Source organism: Carassius gibelio, chromosome A15 (assembly GCF_023724105.1).
Source record: "Carassius gibelio isolate Cgi1373 ecotype wild population from Czech Republic chromosome A15, carGib1.2-hapl.c, whole genome shotgun sequence".
Classification (NCBI taxonomy): Eukaryota; Metazoa; Chordata; class Actinopteri; order Cypriniformes; family Cyprinidae; genus Carassius; species Carassius gibelio.
Genome location: NC_068385.1, coordinates 8,523,107 through 8,547,766, shown reverse-complemented (window position 1 = coordinate 8,547,766; position 24,660 = coordinate 8,523,107). Strand labels below are relative to the sequence as shown.

Sequence of the window (24,660 nt, the reverse complement as noted above, 5' to 3'; positions counted from 1 at the left end):
TTTTGGGTGCAAGGATATGCATGATTTTAAATTTCCAAATATTTAATTTTATTGTAATATATTTCCCCCTTAAATGGTTATTAAAAGAATTGCATTTTATTAATGATTTTTTACAATTATTTTTTTGTCAATTTTAATTAATAAATAGAGTAAATGGCAAAATAAATGGGTAAATAAAAAAAATAAAAAAATAAAAAATAAAGTAATTATATAATATTATTTATAATAACAGACCCTTTTATTATAATAAAAATAATACATGCAAATGTAATTTTAAAAACAATTTAATAAAATACTATTAATTAACCAATTAATATACTCATCAATACCACTTAAAACAGATATGCATGGATTATTTATTATTATTATTATTATTATTATTATTATTATTATTATTAAATAGTTCTGATAAAATAAATAATAAAATCTAAATATCATAAATAAATGTTTTTAAGATCCCGTAAAATACTATAAACTGGTTATCATTTTCACTAAAACCCCTTAAAATAGTTCACATCGCACTTTTTGGTGCATTTTACTGTTATTATAACCTGTTTAGAAGCTTTTGGACATATTTGATAATCAAACTCCTCAGTTTAGTTAAGTTTAGTTTAGTTTTATTATTATAATAAATTAATAAGTTGTGATAAAAAAATAAAAATATTAAATACATATAAAAAAATTATTGAATAATAACAATGTATTTGTTATGACAAAGTAAAAATATAAATAAATGTTGTCTTTTAAGAGCCCTTATAATATAAACCAGTTAACATTCTCATTATTACCCTTTAAAAACAGCTCACATCACCTCTCATTGCATTTTACTGTTATTATGAGCTGTGTATAAAGTCTTATTCAGTGTTAGGTGAACAGATTCCTCCCAAACCTTCATCTAATAACCGTTTGAGTATTAAATCAGTCCCAGTTTGAATCAGAGATGCTAAAATTAATACCAGACTGCATTTACCTTCAATCCTCAGACGGAAAGAATGGCTCATTTTATCCTGAAGCTTTGAAAAAGATTGGAAAATGGACTGTTAAAGAAAATTATGATTGTTTTTGGTGCAAAAATTGTTATAATATTACAAGTGGACTTGAGGGTAAAGAGTAAAAAGCAATGAGAGGTGAGATGTTAGCCGTTTAAAGCAGTATTAATGAGTATATTAACCGGTTGAATATAAAAGCCGTTCTTCTTTAACTGTGTGATTGTTCTGGTTTTAAGGGCCATTGGTTTTATGGCTCTGTGAACTGTTTTAATCATCACAGACTTCATTCGATACAGTATTTCCCACTTTGGGACACTTTCACACAATATTGAACACGCCGTGATTTTATAAATGAGAGGTGTGCGAATTATTTGCTGTATTGTGAGTGTAGAAATGCCTTTGAACATCATGACCGTCAAACGCTTTTGTGATTTGTGAGTTTGTTGGGCTGCTGTTTCGTGGGACGTCCTGATGAAGGTCATTCGGAGCACACAGGTAAAACGGTGTCTTGATTTCACCACCCGCTGCTTGCATATCCAAATATCATGAAACTGTTTACTGCAAACGCAGTGCTTGCTGACAAACATGTTGTTAAATTGGCATTTTTTTTTCTACTTTCTGATCTGTTTGGTTAAAACAGGATTACGGCCGTGTTGCATCAGTATTATGTCCAGATGTAAAATTTAAGCATCTGTGTTGACGGCGTGTTGCCTGTGTGTTCAAGCGTTGAACATGAATAATTAGTGATTTGGTTTGCATGGGATGGTCGTGTTGTTTCGCTGTGATACCAGAAGAAAGATCTGGATGTTGTTTCATAACTGCAAGACCAGAATGTGTTTGCTTTGTTATGACTGTAGTGACTATTTAAAAGTTTGCTTGTTTTCAAAAAAAAAAAATTCTAGTAGCAAGCAGGGTTGTTATCATATAAACTAAACTAAAACCACAAAAAAGCTTGAACTTTTTTTTTAAATAAAATATAAAATTTCTAAATTTTGTTTAGTTTAAGTTACAGTAAAAATAAGTAAACTTAATAAACTTAAACTAAAAACCTAATCTTAAAACTGAATAGACATATAAAATAATAATAATAAAATGACAAGCAAACTACTAAAACTTTAACTAATTTTAAAATATAAAAAAATGCACAACAAAATTATAAAAATTAACTAAAACTTTAAATGAAAACATTGAATAGTTAAAAACAAAACAAAATATTGCTAAAACTATAATGAAATACTATAGTAATAAATTACAAATATTAATAAAAATATATTAATGCACAACGAAATGACTATGCAAAAACTCAAATTACGCAAAAAAATCTAATTATACTAAATAAGTATATTGATGATACTAAAATAGTATTGACATTGTGAATATATACATACATATTGCAGCTTGAGCTAACTGAGTAAATAATTAGATATGCTTTCTTTCTTTTGTGTAGATTTGTGAAATTGATTCATTTTAGTGAATCGGTTCATTTGGATGATTCATTTCAGAGGAAGAATCACTTATTCATTTGAGTATCTGATAAGAAAATAGTTTTCATATAGAAACATTTAGTAAAACATTGCTGTTTATGCTTAGTTTTTTGTGGAAACTGTGATACATTTTATTTCTTAGGATTATTTGATGAATACAAAGTTCAAAAGAACAGCATTTTTATTTTAAATAGAAATCTTTTGTAACGTTATAAATCTCACTTTTAATAAATGTAATGCGTTCTTGCTGAATAAAAGCATCTTTAAAAAAAATCTTATTCTAACTTATCTAACTTATTTTTCTAACTTTTCTAATCTAACTTATTTTTCATAAATAATGAAAATAAAGCATCAAATGAATAATGCCGAAGCAGGGTTTATTAAACCGACCTGTAGCATATAGAAACACTGAACTGGAAACTTCAGTCCTGATCTGACTGAAGTCGCTTGTGTTTTATTCTCAAACGTATCATAAAGCAGAGAGAACTGGCATTATGTCTTATGTGAGTGTGATGATGTTTGGAGTCCATTACAGGACGTGATGCTCAGAACACCTGCTGTCATAATATATGAATGATAGAAACCCCGCAGAGCGGCGTCTGAGCCGCTGTAATGAAGAAGCGGCTTATAAATGATTCAGCTCTGCTCGTTTGCCATCTCTGCCGCTGACTTTGTTCTGTTTTCATGACTGCAAACTGACTCTCTCAAAATGGCGACTGATGCACGAAAGAGAAAGAGAGAGAGAGAAAGAGAGAGAGAGAGAGAGAGATGGAGAGCATCTCCTCGCTAATGTTTAGCAGCTCCGCTTTATTCCCAAACACATTCGGCACAAGCCTGTGATGCTAAAAACAACCTGACGGGGAGGAGAGAATACAGAGAACCAACATGGATCATTATTACAGTATGTAAATATAACTGTGGAACACTGAGAGAGAGAGAGAGAGAGAAAGAGAGAGAGAGATCAAGAATCTTACTGACTCACTGCGGCCTAATTAGTGCACTAGCTACAGAACTAGTTTGTAGCATGTGAAAACACATTTTCCTGAATCAAATCCAATACTCGTTTCTTACAAATTTTGCAATACTGATTCCAAAAATTTTGTTCAAGCACGTCACACTTTCTAAATAAATATGATGCATTTTTTGTTGAGATATTTTTAAAGCAAACAAAGCAGGAATTCAGCTTGATTTTTAGTTTTTGCGTTCACGGGTGGAAAATGAATAAACGGCTCGAATATTTGATTTCTACAATTGGACGGGAATTAAACACCCTTTCCTCTTTTCCTTTCACCCCACGTTTTGAAATCAAATATTCAAGCTGTTTATTCATTTTCCAAAAATCAAGCTGAATTCTGTGTTTGTTTTTGTGAAAAAAAGGTAATGGATTGTGTTTGGTTCATGAGGTACATAGTATTTTGTTTTGTATAGAAATATATGATTTTATTACATAAAAGGGAATACAAAATTAACAAAAAATAAATAAATAAAATAGATTAAATTTGTGTTTTTTATTTTCATCTCATAAGTTAAAATAAAGCTTTAATTCAATTTACAACATTTTTTGAATAATTTTGGTTTTAGTTAATAATGTTAACACTAAATACAGGTCATTTTTGTGGGATCCTGTGATGGTGTAATACCCATAATCCCTTGTGCTTGATTAATTTAATTACGCACACTAGAGCAATACATTGGGGGTTTACGGAGACATGCACAGATGTTGTCAGAATTAATAGAGGTTTTAGTGCCATTTAGTGCTGTTGGTAAGTAGTTGTTGTGTTCGAAGTCACCGTTATGGTGATTAGTGTTCCCTTGGCCAATACCTCATTAACTTATTAATTAGGTTCTGCCAAGCCAGTGTAATACTGGTATAGTAATATGACAGGTTGAACATGATGTCACATAGAGGAAATTATGATAATAATAATTATTATAAAATATGATAATAATTTGAGATCATAGATTGTTTTGAGCAGAATTTTTTATGCGTTTTTATGTTCCACCACAATGCCATATTTATGAATGTATATAATATGACAAAATTGCTAGTGGTAGTTACAGTATTTTGCCTTTTCCGGACAGTGTGTAATTTAGTTGGATTAACTTATTGATCTTTATAAAAAATTATTTAAATCTTTGGCTTTTATATAAGCTACTCTTCAAAATTGTTACAAGTTTTTGGTTTTGAAATTAGTATCTTCTGCTCAACAGGGCTGCATTTATTTGATCAAAAATACATACATTTTTAAAAAAATATGCTTACAATTAATATAGATGTTTTCTATTTTCACTTGTAACTTATTTCTATGATGCACAGTTGTATTTTCAGCATCATTCCTCCAGTCTTCAGTGTCATATGATATACTCAATATAGTATGCATGGATATAGTAAAGCATTTTAAAATGTGTTTATGCTTCAGTATCATTATATGGTGATACATATGAAAACGAGCGTCTCGTTTCACTCTGGCAATCTGTAGCTAAAGCCAGCAGAAGAGTTTTCGATGCAGATATGTTCCTGTACTCTCCAGCGCTCAGGTCACATGCTCTTCATGCAGTTGTTTCTACATTTAGCCATAACAGGATGCAGAACATCCCACAATGCCTTCAGAGAGTGCGATCATCGCCCGCAAGTTCTCGCCGCCGTTTTGCCTGTTTTCCTCCCATCAAAACAATAGTTTCCCGCATCCAACACTTGTTTTGAAGAGCAACAGAGTGAATATTTAAAAGAGCTCTTCTTTAACATTTCATCAGAGGAACTGGGGGTTTGTGAAGGTGACACATTCCTCCGCAGCAGCTGCGATGCATAATGAATGGATCCCGGGAGCCGAGAGGAGTGTGTACAGATGTTAAAGCACTCCTGCCGGACTTTTTCCGTGCTCGGAGAGGCCGTATTTCTGCCAGAGCGGACAGCCGCCTACAGCCTCCGCTGTTCGGCTGTTTGCTGCCGAAAGAGGCACGCAGAGGGGAGTTATTAATCAGACAATCGACACAAACACATCCATCCAACCATGATCTTGTGTGTAGGTGGGCGTACAGTATCTACAGGATCTAATTTGATCTCGCCTTTAATATTAGATGTTCCCTCCTCCCAGAAACATAATCTGCTTATTTTCTTTTAGCGCTTCAGCGGCTTCTTTTCTTCTCTAATTGACTGATTTTTATGCACGATACTACAGGAATTTCTCTGAAATTATCAGATGATGTGAAAACGGAAACATTCAAACACATGCACGTGTTGGGAAGACAATTGCCAAGTATCGTTTAGTAGAAGAGATCTCAAGGACATCTCAAATTATACTCGGTTTATGCAAGTACATGAACGCAGATGCATGATGTCAAAACAAATTCATTATCTTTTTGATAATGTAGAGCAGATCTTAAAAAGATAACTAATTACAGTTAAACTAAGTAGGCAATATTTGTTTACACATACAACTATCAGAGTATAAGAGTTAATTCTGCAATCACAGCAGTGTTTACCTGGCACAGATTACCTGGCATTAAACTAGATATAACTATATATATATATATATATATATATATATATATATATATATATATATATATATATATATATATATAATTACCATTCAAACAAGAGTTCTTTCAGTCCTGAATCTCTCTGAAGATTATCTCATATGACTTTACAAATTAATGAATTGAATGCATAATGCACAGAGTAAAAAATATGCTTGTATGAGCTGTTTTTCTGCATCTAAAGAGAGGGACGTGGTTTCTAAATAAGACAGAGCCTTGGCTTTGCAGTGATGTGAGCGTTGAAGCATTGCAGGAACTCAGTGTGAGGAATCACTGTAGCACAAAAAACACTTCAGACTTTGAGATGTTTAAAGGAGACGAGCAGAGAAAACACACAACAGAATAAGACCAGAATAAGATAAACACTGGACCATCATCCTCAGACTATCAAAACTGAAATAACATTTACAGAAGTGAAGAAGATTCATTTTTTTTGTGTATTTTTGTTATTGTAATCCTGGAATAATTTAATTTTTAAAGCATTTGTAACATTTGTATGTATATTGTCTTTCACTAAAGACCACTTTTAATGTTAATCAAAGTTTTTTTTTATATATATATATATTTTCTCTCTCTTTTTTTAGAATCACCTATGAAATCTGTTTAATTTTCCTCTAAATTCCATCTTAATCTTCCTGGATTCTGTTGTAATTGTTAAATTAAATGTTAGTGGATAAAAAGAATGTCTAATTAATTAAATACTTTAATGTATGCAAATTAGCAACACTTTATTAAAACATAAAAAATACTTTATAGATCCTTAAGAAATTTGTTTTATTTTTTCCAATATTTAATTTTATTTTCCCCAAATTCCGAGTCTCATGTTAAATTTTTCTGAATTCTGTTTTCCATTTTATTAAATTTTCAAAAAGTGTATCCACAGACCATGAACCGAATTCATAAAACTTTAATTCAAAAATTAATTTGAATTTTGAAATTAATTGAAAGTATTAATTAATTAGTGAGATATACAATCTACTGAGCTCTACAATAATATATTACTATAGAAAACCACTTAAATTGTCATGTCATAATATTTTTACATATATATATATATATATATATATATATATATATATATATATATATATATATATATTATTATTATTATTATTTTTATTTTTTTGATCAATTAGATACAGCCTTGGTTGAGTAGAAGAGACTTACTACTTCTGACTTACTCATCTGACTGATCACTCTATATATTTTTTTCTTAAAAAATTGCTATTACAGCCTCTATAAAATTATTATCCAGTAATCACAAACAACCAGACATAGACATAATCATCACTCAGTCTCAATTTCTTAATCATTTACACTTATAATACTTAAATATTCTGTTACATTCATGCAAATGAATGTCTTAAACACTCATTTCAATACTAATTACCATTCTAAATGCTAAATCTGTCTGTATGTTGTGTGTGTGAAATCCACACACACACATCATGACTTGAGCTTCATGAGAACATATCATAATCCTGTGGAGAGATTACACACATAATCTACAGGAAATTACAAAAGCATCTTTAGGGAATTAAGCAGCTGTGCAGTGTAATCCACAGCAGAAAATGCTCTTTACAGGAACACTGCAGCTGATTTTCTCAAGCCGCACTCACTGTTTATCTTTCCAAACAGAATCTCTCAACATCTGACATCTGTCCAAGAACTATGAGGATGAACCACGATTTTGTGTTGTAATTTAGCCACTGCCAAACACACACACACACACACACACACACACACAGAGTCGATGAATGTCGCAGCGCTGTAAAACACTGCAGAGAGACAGAACGAGGCTGGTTAAAACAGGTCACACACTCAACCAACTAGCCCACAGTCAGATGTTGTATTTATGAGCTCTGAGATGTTTGTTTAAAGAAAAACATCCCAAAATTAAGCATTAACCAGATACCAGCACCTTTTACTCCACAATACTGAATCGCTCTCTGGATATTCTGCTCTGTTTAGGGAGGAACTGATTCAAAATAGCCATTACAAAACAGGGCAAGGAATGAAATGAATCAGTGAATATTCATTTCATTCTCTGTGCAGGACGTCCCTGTTTTGCATTTTCATTTTATATAATGAAGTATGTGGTTAATTGTGTTTTGGCATTTCATTTCAAACTTTACATTTATTCTATATATAATATGTTGCTATTTTATGTCAGTTAAGCTCCTCGTTGCTGATGTTTCAGATAATAGCTGCTAAATACAGAAGAATAAAAATAAATTAATTGATTTATATGTGAGGCTGCTAAATAGGGCAATATTTATTTATTTTTTATATTAATTATATAATTTAATATTAAATCTATAATATCAGAGAGCAGCAGCCTCATCATTTTATATAACTTTTATGCTGCTTTAATTTGACTGAATTGTTTAACAACTTTTATGATGGCTGTTGTTGTTTTTTTTATATTATTAAATTAATCTTTTTATTAATATTAGTATTTTAGAATAGTATGTAGTATTGGGAAGCAGTTTGTGTGTTTGTGTGTTTTACTTACATTGTTCTGCCTTTAGATGTGACAAGTGAGCCTTTTATAGCGAAGACTTTTATATTGAAAGAGACTGAAACAGGGTTGTAAACAAGGAAAGTTAGTTTTACTTATAACAATAGTTCACAAATGCAATGCAGCGCTGTCATCTGAATTCACCCTTAACAGTTAAAAGATAGTACGATAAAGATATCGCTTTCCACAGAGGACATTCAAACTAATGTTTTATTGTGAATTTGAGATTGCGGAAGAATGAATGCTGTATCATATGCAGAGAATCCCACTTTCAATCAATTTCTTTCATTATACTCTACATAATACAATAAGCTTTCAGTGTTTACTTCATTACTAAAGTTCTAAGGTGACGTTTTTGAATTAGTAACGGATCTTGAGCTCAGCTGTTAAACTGTCAGACTGAGATCTGAATCCATTGGGGAAGGAAGTTCTGCACAGAAGAAGGCTTTTAAAGACACTCCATTGTTGTTTCTTAAGTATTTACACACTTTTGTAGCTTTACTGTTGTTAAAATGCAATTTCACACTTGTAATGTATATGGCTGTATATCAGCATATCCGTATATATCCATGCTGATATACAGCCAGTGTAATATAGTTAATTTATGAAAATGTCATGTAATTTCGCAGGCTGTTTAAATTGGCTATTCAACTTTTTTTTAGGATTTGACCTCAATTAGAAAGTTCAGGTGCTTAGGGCCTAGAGGATAATTTATGATTACATCTCAGTATGTTTTAATATCGCCATTCAGCATAAAGTGAAAAATGACACTAATGCTGAAATATTCTGAAATAGATGTGAAAATCACGACCGGTCACCTTCGCACAAATTGGCGTCTGCCCGTATAATAAACACTGATTTGAGTGACACCATGGCAGATCAGTGAACGATTATTCTACCATTAACATTACACACTTTAAATCTGTTCCCTGCTAAATAAAACATTCATACGGGTCATTCAGCGGCGAGCGGCCAGGAATATTAAAACCTGACCTATGCAGAGACGAGAGAAGAACAAAGAGCCGTTAAGGCGTGTGCTAACACTAATGAGTCTGTTGTCAATGGATGGAGTGTTTCTGTGTGAAGTGCCACTCAGTGAATTGTGGGTAATGTGCATGTGAGCTCACGTCTTGTGTTCAGTCAGATATCAGTGATCTCCCTGCCAACTTATAGAGCCGTCACAACAACACAGAGACTATAAAACACACATTAGACACGCTCAAGATGCTGAAACACCTTCAGAGCCATGAAACACTTACTGATTAAGAGAAAACTTCTCACATTTCCATTAAAACTAAATCTGCTTTATAGTTCTGCTTTGAAAAGTAGACTGAAATAGATGGAAATCTGAGACTGAAATAGATTCGAATAGTTTATAAGGCTTCTAAATGATCAACACTAGCAAAACTTTACTTTATTTTGTATCCACTCAAAGCTCTTTTAGTGTAGTTGTACAAATGTCCAGCTTCATCTCGAGCTTCTCGTGTCAAATCTGGACTGATTTTGATCAGAATAAGGTCAGTAATATCTCCAGATGAACTCTTCCTGGACTGAAGCAGCTCAGCTTTACTTGATTCTCCATCAATCATGTTTTAGAGTCTCAAATCTGATCCTCAGGATCTTTTGAGAAGCATTTCACTGTTCCTCAGCGTAGGAATGATCTTCACAAGCCTCCAGAACATCTCACATCTTCTGAGGAGCCTTGATTTTATCAGCTCTCAATCTCAATCTCAATCTCAATCAATGTGTTATATGTTTGGATCATTTCATCTTATTACTGGAGATATAGAGCCATGACTGACATTAAGATCCTCTAATGTCAGTATCTGCTGTACTGTTATGAAAATTGCAATGATTTACACCACAAGCATCAGAATCTCATAACACTTAAATATCAGCATCTGCATTATTTAATCTCAAATGATTGCATATTTCTGCTCAATTTGAGTCTCTAAGTAAAATTGAGCTGTTTCTACTACATATTCTCACTCTGTCAGACTATATGAGCCATAAAAGCCTGATGGATCAAATTTTATACTCAACAAAAAACACATATGCAAACAGGTTTTTTTTTTTTTGACAATTTTTTTTATATATTACAAAAAATCAGGCTTTAAAGAGTTAAATCTCTCTCCACATGCATTCACAACACAATTAACTTCTGTAATGTTAAAAATTGTAAAAAGTGACTCTCGTTTTGATTAATTTATGCATGTTACTAATGACTGCATTGTGCATTTTATTAATTATATATATTTTCCCATCTGTGTGGCTTTGCTGTTATCAGCAGAAAAGGAAAGCTGTTCAGAGGTGGAAGTTTTTGGAGGACATCCGATGCTCAAATCAGTCATTTTTCATCTTTAGAATAGCGTTCACTGATGAATCATTCACAATAACAGCGGAAGCATTGATTTAGAGACGCATTTGTGACGTCATGTTGTCTGTGGGATCCATCTCCGGCTCTTTTGGCTACTTGAAGCATAATCCAGCCGGTCATTAATACACGCTTTCAGTCCTTCAGGTATCGATTCCTTCAGCATTGGATGTGTTGTCGATATAAATGTCTCAGTGATCTGCGCTTCTGGATAATACATAGCTATGCTGTATATACTGTATACTCTACATAGTATGTGATTTTTCTATATGCATAGAATATCTGGATGACATTTCATAAAACGATTAAGGGATCGCTGCACTGGGTAATCTACCCCACAATGCACTGTGTGACTAATGAACTGGAAGTTATTTATTTTTAATAACTTGTTCTTCACTCATTATGTAATTGGACAGCGAAAAGATAATTGAACTATACATGAAATGTAAATGGGGTCATGTTGCAACATTGTAGCATACTGTACTTCTGTATGAAGCATGCAGTATTTAGTTAGTACTATGCTAATAAAGTTTGGGGTCATTTTCGAAATAAATTAATACTTTTATTCAGCAAAGATGCATTAAATTCATTAAAAGTGACATGCATGTATTTAATATCATGCTTTTGCTCTTTTCAGCTCTGATTGTTCACTTTGAATGCATTGAAACACATTGTTATGAGGTCAATCATATTTCCCTTCTGTCATTCTTAATCACACATTTTTCAGACAAAGACGGGTCGTCTGTGTCGTGTCAGTGTTATTTGGGGTTGCCTTTGAAGCCGCCCCTGAGGGTCCCATAGAGCTGTGCTGGTCAAAAGTTAAATCAGCTCCTAACCTTTGAAGCGATTATCCAAAAATCACAATTCTGCCGGCGTCTGAAGCGAGCGATGACCCTGTAATTGCTGCTCACTGCTGTGTTTTCACATTTGAGAATGGAAGGTCATGTTTCCACTTTTACTTTCTAAATCACAGGGATACTCACCCTAATCCCGCAGAAGGGGATTTGAGAGCGTCCCGACTGTAAAGTGGAGCTCTAGGGAGGTTTTTAACCTGCAAATACAAGCAGAGATTCAGCCCTCATTATGAGAGCTGGATAAGAGAGAATAATGTGCTGGCTTGAAGAGATAAAGAGAGGAAGAGAGAGCGACGTGTTCGGGAAAATCACAGAGAGCACAGGGGAGAGTGAAGAGCGCTCTCTGATCAGCATCAGAGGAGGTAGAAAGTGGCTCGTACTGTTTGACTGTATGTTATCACACCGTCCCAGTGTGTGTGTGTGTGTGTGTGTGTGTGTTTCTGACACTAAACAAAATTGATCAAACACCAATTTACTGTTACAACACTCTGTCCTTATGAAGGAGGTCTGATATACCTGGAATGTAACCCAATAATCTGCTTGATTTCCAAGTTACCCCAACTTTTAGTTAATGGTTAAAAATGTATTGATTTATAAATTTCACCCAAAAATGAAATTTCTACCATTTACTCAAGTTGTTCAAATCTTTAGGAGTTTCTTTCTTCAGTTGAACACAACAGACGATGTTTAAATGAATGTTAGCTGTTGGTAGCCATTGATCTCCATAGTATTGTGTGTGTGTGTGTGGGGGGGGGGGGGGTACTATGGAAGTCAATGGCTACCGTCAACTGTTTGAAAGAAACTCATAAAGGTTTGGAACAAGTGGAGGCTTTTAAAACCTATGTTGTAAAAAATATATATATATTTTTTTTCTTGGTTTAAAACTTATTTTTTCTTAATTACATAAATGTCAGTTGATTTTTTTATATACAGATTTTTATTTTGTCTATTTTTTATTTTTTTATTATTATAGGATTCAAATGTTCTCGGAGTGTTCAGAAACAAGTCGCATTTTTAGCCAAAATATTTTTGCTTGTAGCTGACAGAGAAAACTTGCCATAAGATACTGACAACAGCTACACTACACTACAGCTCCCCTTGTGGCAATACCGAAAATGACATGTAAATGATATGACGACATTGTTTTTTAAGAATCACTTTCTGGCATTTCAGAATGCAGTGATGCAAGAAATTAAATTGCATAACTAAATTCATGCACTTATGCACATTCTTATACACTAACGTGCTGTAAAGTTCACACAGTGTTTGTAACGTTACATGCTTAGCGAAAATATTGGGGTTTTTTTTAGCTTTTAAGAAATTTTACATTATGTAAACATCTAAAGGCAATTTGATGCATCCTTGCTGAATAAAATTATTAATTTCTTTCAATATATAAATAGCTATTTTAACCTAATTTTGCAGGATGCATTGCATATTTTATGCTTCATACAGATTTGCATAATTATTATACACTGTACATATATGATATCTATGTTGCTCAATTTAATGCATCCTTGCTGAATAAAAGCACTAATTTATTTTTATAAATAAATAGCTATTTTACCTAATCTTTACATGTTGCTATATATATTTCTGTGCAAGCTTAGTAAACATATAATATCTATATTAAACAATTCCGTGCATCCTTGCTGAAAAAAATAATACATTTCCTAAAATAAAAAACTGAACAGTGCTTATACAATACATGTTTTTAATAAAGCCTATGAATCTCAACATTATGTTTTTCAAGCATATTTCAGAAATGGCAATGTTTGTGTTTTCTTTTTTACTCTCATTATTTCTCAGAGTATATGTGTACTTTATAGTCTAAAAGTGCATTTGTATTGCACATGTGATGCCACCACACGCTGATCTGCTTCAAAACCTGACCTTTCACCTCCAGAAATGATGGTGTAGAATCAGATGTGCTGCTCTTTCTCCGAGCGTCTCGCTCTTCTGCAGGGTCTGTTATTAGAGCTCAGGATGAGTGATTCTGACACGTTCAGTGTGGAGAGTAAGCACACTAAACACATCACTTGAGAAGAACCACACTTATGCATTTTGCATGGACCGGATGAATGGATGCTTTCACCGTATGTACTGAATTACAAATGAACACCAGAGGAGAAAATACAGAGAGACGAGCTGTTTGGATTACAATGCAATGTGGGATTGTTTTCTCTATGATCGCCGCCTACCTTAATATTCTTAGAAGGTTTAGTCTAGGTTTTAAATGAGGTCTTGTATCTATAAAATTTGAGAAATACAGTTATGTGTCGATAAAATAGGAAAAGAGAGTTGAGATGCTTGTTTCTAGAGTTTCTTGGCGTTGTTTTTAGTTGTTATAGACTTTATCTACAGTGTTATTTTAATAGTATTTATGTACTATTACAGACAATATTAATGTTTTGAGTTAGCTTTTAATTTTTATATTTTAGTTTCATTTTAATTTTTAAATAATTTGACACTTTTTTATTACTATGTAGGTTTAACTTATTTTTATTTCAGTATTATTTTACCATTATTGATATATTATTAAAGTTCTTGTCAACATTTTGAATTCACGTTTATATTTTATCTGTATTCATTTAAGTTTAAAGTTTTATTAAAGATATTTATATTAGATTTATTTTTTTATTGTTAAGTAAGTGTAGATCTTAGTAATGTTGCTTTAGCGACTAATGGAAATGAAATTTACATTTAAGATTTTTATATTTTATGTAACATTAATTTCAAGTGACATTTTTATGGTTTTAGTTGCCCTGGACAATTATATGTTTTTCACTTATATTTCATTGAATTGATTATTTCTTAGATTAGTTTTTATTAATATACCCTGGCAAAAATAAAAACAGATATATAAACAAAATATAGAGCTATAAGATTAATGTGGAGCCGATTATTTAATCTTATAGAGAATTTGACGAGAAATGTCCGCGATATCTACCTTGTGAAAAGGCATTATTGAGATATTTTTAGAAACTTGAATTTCCTTTTATTTTAGGAGTATTTTCTTTATGAGAAAAAAGTTCTCTTTTCACTCTTTTGCTTTCTGGAAGAAGCAGTTGAGATATTAAAATAATCTGATTTGAGATTCTCTTTTCTCTATTTCTGGATTATGTGCTTTTAATATAGTGATGGGCATCATAAAACAAGCATCGTCTCTCTCTTTTGTCACGGCTACAGGTGACATCACTCCAGTTACCCAGAAGCCCTTTTGAGATGACTGACACTGGAACAAGCTTCATATCTGGTGAGTGTGTCAGTTCACAATAACACACACATCTCTCTCTCTCTCTCTCTCTGTTTCTCAAACCGCTGCAGATCATGGTGAACGGAAACATCTGTTGTCAGGTCTCCTGTCACTGGATTTCTGGGAAATAATGGATTGATGCGTGCAGACAGAAGAAACAACACTTTATGCTTTGTCTCTCACACACACACACACACACACACAGTTAGAGAAGATGATCTCGTCTCCTGACAATAGAGAATACAGCAGAAAACATATAAACTAATTTGGCCAAAACATTTGTGAAATAATTCACCCAAACGTAAAAATCCAGCCATCCTTTACTCTTCCAGATTCTGTTTGAAACCGTGTTTTTTCTTCCATGCAACTCAAACTAAGCTGTTTATTAGAAAGTTACTGTAATGTCGCTTATTCTGTGCAATGAAGACACTATTGCAAACATTTTTTAAACATGCAAATATTCCAATATTTAATTACATTTTAATATTTTTTACATATTAGAATTAAAGGTTTATACAGAAGGGAATCATAAAAAATCATGAAATACTGTCAACAGGCAGAAAAAAAAATTGGATAAAAAAAATAGGAATATAATTATATATATATATGAACAAACCCTTCTATAAAATCTTTCAGAATATATGAAAAAAAGACCTTCTAAGTTTGGTGTTTGTGAGTGCTGCTGAAGTGGAGAAACAAACTCATTTTTTGTAACGATATGTAGTGTAATTAAAACCTGTTGATGCAAATAATGCAAAAATAAAGCCATGCGGACGATATATGAACAACCTCTTCGATAAAATCCTTCAGGATTTAGAAAAGGAGTAAAACTACTAAGTCTGGTGTTTATAGCTTGGTGCAAAAGTGGAGAAACAAACTCATTTTGAACAAATGTTCTGCAACGATTTATAATTGAAATAAGAAAAAAGTGCATTAATAAAACCATACAAATAATGAATATGAATAAACACCTCTATGAAAATCTTTAGAAAATGGGCTAGATAATAAAATAAAACTAAAATCTGGGATATGTAAGTCATAAGATATATAGTGTTATAGAAATGGAAATAGACAGAGCATGCAATAAAATGAACACACAACAGTGTATTGTGGATATTTTCTTACCACTAATCAGAAACATGTTATATAAAGCCAAATACCCCAAAATCTCAAAACTGACCAATAGATCCTTGGGTCTGTAGTCGGTATGACCTTAACAGTAATTTCTGAAGGTTTCACATTCAATGCATGCAAAAGAGCAGCAAGGGCATTTCGTTTTGTGTTGCACAGAAGAAAAGAAACATCAGGGTGAGTAAAGGATCACCAATTGTTTTTGCCTGCACCGTTCCTTTAAGAACCTGACAGCATGTACTATATGTACTGCAGCCGACCCCTCATCCACACTAATTACATTCCAGCAGTTCAGTGTGTTGATGTAGAAAGGGCCGGCAGCCAGACAACAGTCCGATGATTTCCTGTAGACTCCGAGCGGTGGTTTCTGTGCTCTGTTGCGGAGCAGAAGAGTCGGACAGATGGAGGTTGAAAGCTATGACATCACATCTGACCTGCTTACCATCTCCTACATGCCTTTGACTGCAGGACTAATGACTCAACCACTGAGTTTCTGCTCAGAGTCCTTGAGTTGGTAGTAAATATAAACATCAGTGTGCAATTTAACTTGGTTGGTAAGATTGCTGGTTTGAAGCCTGCATGAAACACTGTTATAATGTTATAATCGAGGCTCTCGACATTACTTGTTTTAGGTTTATGCATTTAGCAGATGCTTTTATCCAAAGCGACTTACAGTGCATTCAAGCTAACAATTTTATCTAACATGTGTTCCCTGGGAATTGAACCCACAACCTTGCGCTTGCTGACACAATGCTCTACCACTTGAGCTACAGGAACACTACACTCTATAACAAACTATCAAATATTTTAATATATACATTTCATATATATACAATAGTTGGAGAGTGAAGCGAGACTTTATCCATTATTTAGCTTCTTGTGATTCTCTGATTGGTGGAGATTTTTTTTTTGCAGAATTGTGGGTAATGTAGTTTCCCAACAGGAATTTCACTGTTAAGCACAATCATTTATAAAAATTAGTTGAAATAATACAGGCTAATGGTTTCAAATGAAGCATATATACCATTGATTAACAAACTCATAGCTCACAGTGATTCTGTCTTTGAAGTTATCATTAAAAACCAATTCCTCTATGTAGAAAATTAATTATATTTTCACTTTAATTAGTGTTTATATTAAAAACAGAACCAGCAGATGTTTGATTGCTTGTTAGAAACCCTCTCGACAAATGGCAGGCATTGATTGGGTAATCCAGCCGATGTGTTCGACCAATCAAGATTGCACTTGGGTCACTTCTGCAGGATCCAATTAAAGCAAATTTACAGCATACGTGATGAAGCTTGTCAAACCCAAATTGCCTCCCTGAAGATCCTGAGATCCACTTTATGATGATGAGTCATCCTCCTCCTCTTCGAGCAGATAATACACTCCCATCAAATAATCCTCATCAATAAAAGATCTAAAGGTGCTTTTACTTTGGCAAAACGTGTTGCATTAGCTTTTTATAGATTGCCAGGTTGTCTAATCCTGTGATATCAGAGATCGTGGCTAATGCCTTCAAAGCAGTTGCAGCGCAAAGCGTCGCTGAAGGCAAGCTCTCATCTGCCGGAGGATGATGTTTAAGTAGATAGACGTTTGTATTTCCTGCACCAATCATGAAGTATTCATTACTGATTTAAAGGCATAACAGCCTATTGTATTATTCATGTTGAAAGCTCACGGGTTTATTCTGTAGAATACTGTGGTTTGCACGCTCATCAAAGTGATGGAGACAATCATGCATGTGCATTTATAATCAGCTTAATTAACAGATACCAGAGACATCAAAAACCAGTGGTTATAGTTTTAGGGACTGAAGTTGACTATAAGCCAATAGAGGTGTACAGTAAGTGAATGGCACTTTTTTTATTAGTAGTATACAGCAACAGTGTCATTTGTGTTAAACTGGTATGCTTGCTGTCATATTTGACTATACTGGTAAATCTGTTTGAGTTTACTAGTGGTCTACTTTAGTATTTCTGATGTTAACTGGTACATTCATGTTTTGTTTTAACAGTATTTGTTAAGTTTAGTTCAGTATCTTTCAGGTTTCTACAACAGTATTAGTCAAGTTTACTATAACCATATAAGACAAGTTACGTTACAAGTAAATTTGACCAATACTGTTACAGTAAATTTAAGGAATGCTGAGGGAACTACTAGTAAACTTGAAGATAAATTGAACACATACAGTGCAGTGCAGTTGGAACAAAAAGACAGATACAGGCACACATACTATTTTAGACCTTGCAAGATGTTTCACTAGGAAATTTGACAAATACTGTTACAGGCAACTTGACAAATACTGTGGAAACCTAGTAAACATGACGGATAAACATAGCGCAGGCTTTTGAAAAGCAATGACAGATATTGTACCAGTACACTTCACACTTATTCAACACTTTCTCATTCATAAAGTAGACCCGTCACAGTTTAATAATGAACCGAAAATATGTATAAACTTATTATTCTAACATAAAAGTTCTTTAAAGTTGTATTTCAAGTCACAGCGAATGCACTGAATCCCATTTCCGCATGTGCTGCGAGTTTAGCCTGCATTTGGGAACCCAATGGCCACCAGTTATGCTTTATTTTCACATTTGCATAATTTCCAACATTTTCATGTAAATGATGATTATAGCATTTGACTAGATTTGGTAACCCTTTATTTCGATAGTCCACTTTAGACATTCTACTAACAGTAAGTAACTTTGCAATTACATGTCAGTTAGCAATTGGCATTGAGTATCTGCTTAATGTCTTCTAACACTTTCTTTTCAACTTATTGTCAACTTATACTATCCCTAAACCTACCCTAACTGTCTCTGAGAGTTAGTAGACATGTAGATGCTAATTAATGAGAATTAGTTGACATATCGTTGACATGTATTTACAAAGTTAAGGCCCGTTCACACCAAGCATGATAACTATAAAGATAACGATAAAGATATCGTTCTAAAAATCCTTCTCAATATTAAAGAATAGCATAGTCCACACTACAACTATAACGATAAAGGCATAGAGAAACGGTATCGTTGGAATCATTTTCAGAACGATTTTTTTCCAGCTGATGAACGATACAAACATTAACATCCAATCAGAATCCATCTTGCTGTAATGAGCTCAATGATTTAAAGCGGCAGACGCACGTGCGCTCAGAATAAACAGACGATATCGTTCGCTGGTGTGGACGCTAATATGGTTATCTTTATAGTTATCTTTATAGCTATCGTTCTTGATGTGAACAGGCCTTTACTTATAGTAAGTAGAATGTCTAAAGTGGACTATCGAAATAAAGAGTAACCTAGATCTGTTATGAGACGTGTTTGTAGTTTGTTTCCACTGAAGCTTTAGTTCCCTTTCATAGATTCACCCTATGCTAAAAAGCTGTGGCTATGTAAACAAGTGACGAATATCTAAAGCCCTTATAGCATCATGCCATTTTACTGGCTAGTTACGCTTAGCACCGCCCAGAGAAACACATCTCGTATGCTCATATCAACATGCAACGTGAGATTACATCAGATTTCTTTTCCATCAGGAAGCGGGTAATCTGTTGCCTGTAGGAAAGCATTTTTGTCATGTTCTTTGCTATTTATCAGAGAAGTTTCAACTCTTCTCAGATGGATATGATGGGTTACAGGAGATTAATTGATCCGTGCCACAGATTTATCGCCACTCATGACAGAGGCATGCAATGTTTGGGCCTTCAGTATGCTCCGGCGGCACACTTTGAAAGTATTTTGCTCGAGGCTCACCTCCTTTCTGAGGAATGGAGGACACACATCTAACCCCTGCAACTCCCTTTATGCAGTTGCCAAGGCGCCACAAAAAAATGGCCGCTTCGGGTGATGTTTGCAAAGGCAGAGCTCATGGAAAGTGAACAGATGGAAGTGTCTCCCATTCTTTCACTCTCCCCGGGCTGCTGCGCAAATTCCTTCATTGGATTTATCTATCATCCTGGAAGGTCTGGCAAGCCATCAATTTGATCCATTGGATTCTGTGTCAGAGAAGGTTTTGACCCTGAAGACTTTCCTTTTGGTGGCTCTATCCTCTTTTAAGAGAATTTGGACCATTGGATCAAGGGATCACTTTCAATTAGCCCTTCTTGTATGGACTTTGACCTGGGGCTGGTTAAAATCTTGCTGTGACTTAGGCCTGAGTATATTCCTAAGGTTTCTTTCACACTATTTCACTTCCAGAAGGTGGTCTTGGAGGCTTTTTTCCCTTCTCTGATGTGGGGAGTGGAAGTGATGTGTGACTTCCCAGTCTTTGCCCGGTAAGGGCATTAAAAATCTGTGTTAACCGGGCAGTCCAGTGGTGTAGATCTGACCAAACTCTGGAAACAGAGAATCTCTCACTGGGTGGTTGAGGATATCTCTGTGGCCTATGAGGTTTGTGGCTTGGCTTCACTTCTAGGTATGCATGCGCATTCTACAAGAAGAATGACTTCTTCTTGGGCTCTTTTAAAGGGCTCTTTGTTGGAGGATATTTTGTGCTGCGGCTGGATGGTCCTCTCCAAGAACTTGTTTCAAGTTCTACAGTCTAGAAGTGAGGATGGCCCCTGGCTCCTGGGTTTTATCTGCTTGAGTGGACCTGTTCCTCGGTCATCCAGCTATCATCAGGTATGTGATGGCGTTGTGGTATATCGTTCACATATTGCTGGTTTTGCAGGATAGAGTGAACCTATGAAAAGGTGCATCTCGGTTACTTTTATAACCTTGGATCCCCACAATCCCTGAGTGAACGAGATGCTGCTTCACCTGCCGTTCCCATACCTTTCAGTAGGTGCTTCCATCGTACATAGAAACATGATAAAATTGTGCACTGAAATGAGAATACGAGCCGTGTTTCTTAGGGCACAGTTTACATAAGTAACTGTGAGGCGTTTTCCATCAAAATAAAGCTCTACTTTACTTAAAAGCAAATACAGTCAAAATAAAAGCTTAAAGGTGCAGTATGGAATATTGATAGCTAGTGGTTGAAATGGGTACTGCAGTCCAAATTCAAAATATATCTTTCAAGTGTAGGAATTAGGAAAAAAAGTATTGTTATTTTCCTACTGTATTGTAAAACTAAATAATATACCGTGCAATTGCTTTACAATATATGGATATTACTGTCATATAAGAAATAATAAAAAAAATAGTAGTAGTAGTAGTAGTAGTTGTAGTAGTGTTTTCTACTGGTTTGGCTTCCTAAAACATCAGTCTGAATGCAGTTTAACCTGAGACAATATATCACAACTAAAAAGATGGTTGAGCCCATTTTAAAGTTCATTTACAAGTCAATTCACTGACTTTTTCTTAGGCCCCGTCCACACAGAGACAAGTTTTGCTGTATACACATACAGTTTGTATCATATAGGCATTTCGTCCAAACAGATTCAGCGTTTTGGGAGAGAGTAACCGATATTTTTTGAAACCGGGTCCCAGAGTGGATACATTTGAAAACGTCGCCTTTGTGTTTTCATGTGGAGAGCGAATCTGCATATTTTCTGAAACTATGAAACTATCATCAGCCCACGATTCACGCCTAGTCAGACACCCCTACGTCACGTCACAGCAACAAAAACATGAACAAACACTAAATGATTGTCTTTTTATTAAGTAACATTAACACAAAGTAATAAACGTATTCTTCCATGTTTGTTTGTATACCGCGTGCAAGGTTTATGCGTATAGTCCAAGTCTTCTTCTCTGTTTAAGGTGGCAGAATTACAGCACCACATACTGGTCTGGCATGTATACGACATCGCTTTGTGTACATTTTGTGGTTTCATGTGGACGCAGATGTTTCTTGAGACGAGGAAAAAATGGATAGTTAGTTGGTTAGTTTTTATTAAAACTGTGCATGCATCCAAATGCGTTGAAATTTTAAATCCAATTCAAAAACAACTTAGGCCTAAATATTGTTTTGAGTGCAGCATAATACTGTTTATAGTTTATAAAACATCTTGTTTATCTTGTACAGGCTGTATAACTGCTAGCTTCTGTTCTGTCTAATGGATATGAATGTCCACAGTGTTGCAGTGAAAGGGCTGAACACTTCAAGTAAAACCTGACACAAAGAAAATGGCCCTTAGATTTACAGTCTTGGCAGCACAGCAGGAAAGCTTTTAGCCGCGATATCAATCAAATCCCAGATCGCTCATATTCATGAGGATTTGAGCACTTCACTCCGAGAGAGCAGCGTGTCTCTGGATGTTTCCTCATCTCTCACCAGCAAACACACACACACACACACACACACACACACACACACACACACACACATACAGTACTAATACTAATGCACATTTGAAACATAAATGACACAACCGGAGGATAATTTTGCACTAAACTTCACATATAATGTACAAATAAATCTCACACATACTATTATAGTAGACTATGTAGTGAACATGTAGTTTTAAATACACATACTGTATATGCAAGTTTCGGTTTTGTATGAATGCATCATATTAAGTGTTAAAAACTGTGCAATCCAAATGCATGGATATTTTAATTGCAATTCAAATTTAGCCGTAAATATGCATCACAAGTAAGAGCATTGATGCTTGTACCTGGACATATTTTGCAGGATTAAACAGCTAATCTTGTTAACATGCTTCTCTTGAATCAGTATATGAAGTAATTGGCATGACAGTATACAGTTAACCAGTCATTATCGCAAAATAATCCCCTCCAGTATCACATCAGAGACCTCATGCTTTAAAATAATAACTGTCTGACTATGCAGTATCCTTAAAGAGCAAATATTTCCCCTTCAACAGACATTTGCAAGTGTTTTAAAGTCAGATGCTTGTAGATGCTCTGTCTGTTTTTGTGATGGTGAAAGGGCAGCTGGGTAATTGTATTTCTGTGTTTGGTGCTGCAGTTTATCCGTGGCTGAAGTGGAGGTCTTATCGCACATGAGTCTCCACAGTCCTTATCTCCGAACTTGAACAGTTCCTATCAAATCTCAGGAAGCCCAAATCCGCTGCTGTATCCATAAATGACCCTTCAAATCCTCACATCACCCCGAGAGCCGAGCGCTCGATAACTATGATATTTTTCTGAGAGTGAATGTGTATTCTTTATATTCTGTGCACTGGTTCGTTCACAGCAGTGATAAACATCAACTTTTTCGATTTCATCAAATCCAGTCAGAGTTATTTAAAAAAAAAAAATTTGATCTTGGAAGTTGCTTGATGCAACTCAGCAGATTTTGCACTCCCATTTGGTCTATGAGAAGTTTAATAGAAAGTGCATCCATTAAAAAAAAAGTGTCAATTTTTTTTAATGGATGAGCTTTTTATTAAACTTCTCTTGGACCGATGCAGTGCAACACCCACTGAGTTGCATCCAACAGCTTGAAAGATGAAAGCATCTGAAGCTGCATCTGAAGCATTATTTGCACTGCAGTAACAGTTGCATTAAATAATGCTTTAGAAGTTAATGTTTTATAAATAATATTTCAAAAATGTAATGAGTTGGTGGCGGCTGGTATTAATAAGTGAGTCATTATGCCACTGTGTGTTAATCAGAGACACACAATGGTTGTGTTTGGATCTATTTTAATTAACAAAACAGAGCAAAAATAGAAGATTTTGACAATACTGTGTCTGAAATCTTCTTGATTTTATACAACAGTCCAATAAACAAGATCACATTTGCAATCATGCTGATACAGTAATGGGGCATGCTTGCTTGTGTGAAACTGCTTAACTAAATCATAAAGAAATATAAGACAAAAACAATGCATTTGTACTCCATATATTACATTTCTACTCTGGGATGCATCATACAGAATGCATTACTACACATCATACTGATACACAAATACTGAAATACTGTATTGCATTTGTAAAAATAGGGTTTTTTAGCAGGATAACAATTTTGTAGATGTCTGTAAGTGTCGTGTGAATTAAAAGCACCAGCAGCGAATCACTTCTGCAGTCTGTGTTGTTAATTATATCAATCAAACCACATCAAATGTTATAAACAGTCATAAAAGACAGAAGTCATCGGTATCTGACTATCTCCATTGTAATTTGTGTCCTGATTAGTCGTGTAGCAGGGCTCTTTCTGTCTGGCCCTGTAGGGGTCACGGTTTCAAACACTTCATCTTCATTACAAGTCAATCAGAATCAACCACGAATGAGAAAATGACTGATTATCACCTCCTGACTTGCTCAGTGTCATTAATCCTCTCTTTGATTTGGTGGTGGAGGCTGATTTTAAATATGAATGTAGAAGCATTTTTAGTTTCAGATTCCATATGCATGAGCCGTAGCTGTGATTTATCTCTGTATTATGCTGCTGGTCAATCTGACCCATTTTGATTTTTTAATTTGCCAGAATCACATTTGTGGTCTCGCTCTGTAAGATAGAGACTCTTTTAGTTTTTTAAAAACGGCATTAAACAGCTTGATTTCACTTCCAGGGACAGTATTCGGGAGAGAAGGTGCTCCACTTGTAAAAAAAAATAAAAAAATTAATAAAATGATTGTAAGAAATCATACAGTTC

General features: G+C 34.3%; 1 protein-coding gene across 1 annotated transcript in view; it reads left to right on the top strand.

Annotated features, from left to right (window-relative positions):
* The window catches only part of lrfn1 (leucine rich repeat and fibronectin type III domain containing 1), a 103,659-nt gene that overhangs the window by 52,965 nt on the left and 26,034 nt on the right, over window positions 1-24,660 (top strand). The window contains exon 2 of the mRNA XM_052616623.1: window positions 14,952-15,018. The gene's annotated coding sequence lies outside the window, so the exon portion shown is untranslated. The remainder of the gene's footprint in view (window positions 1-14,951; window positions 15,019-24,660) is intronic.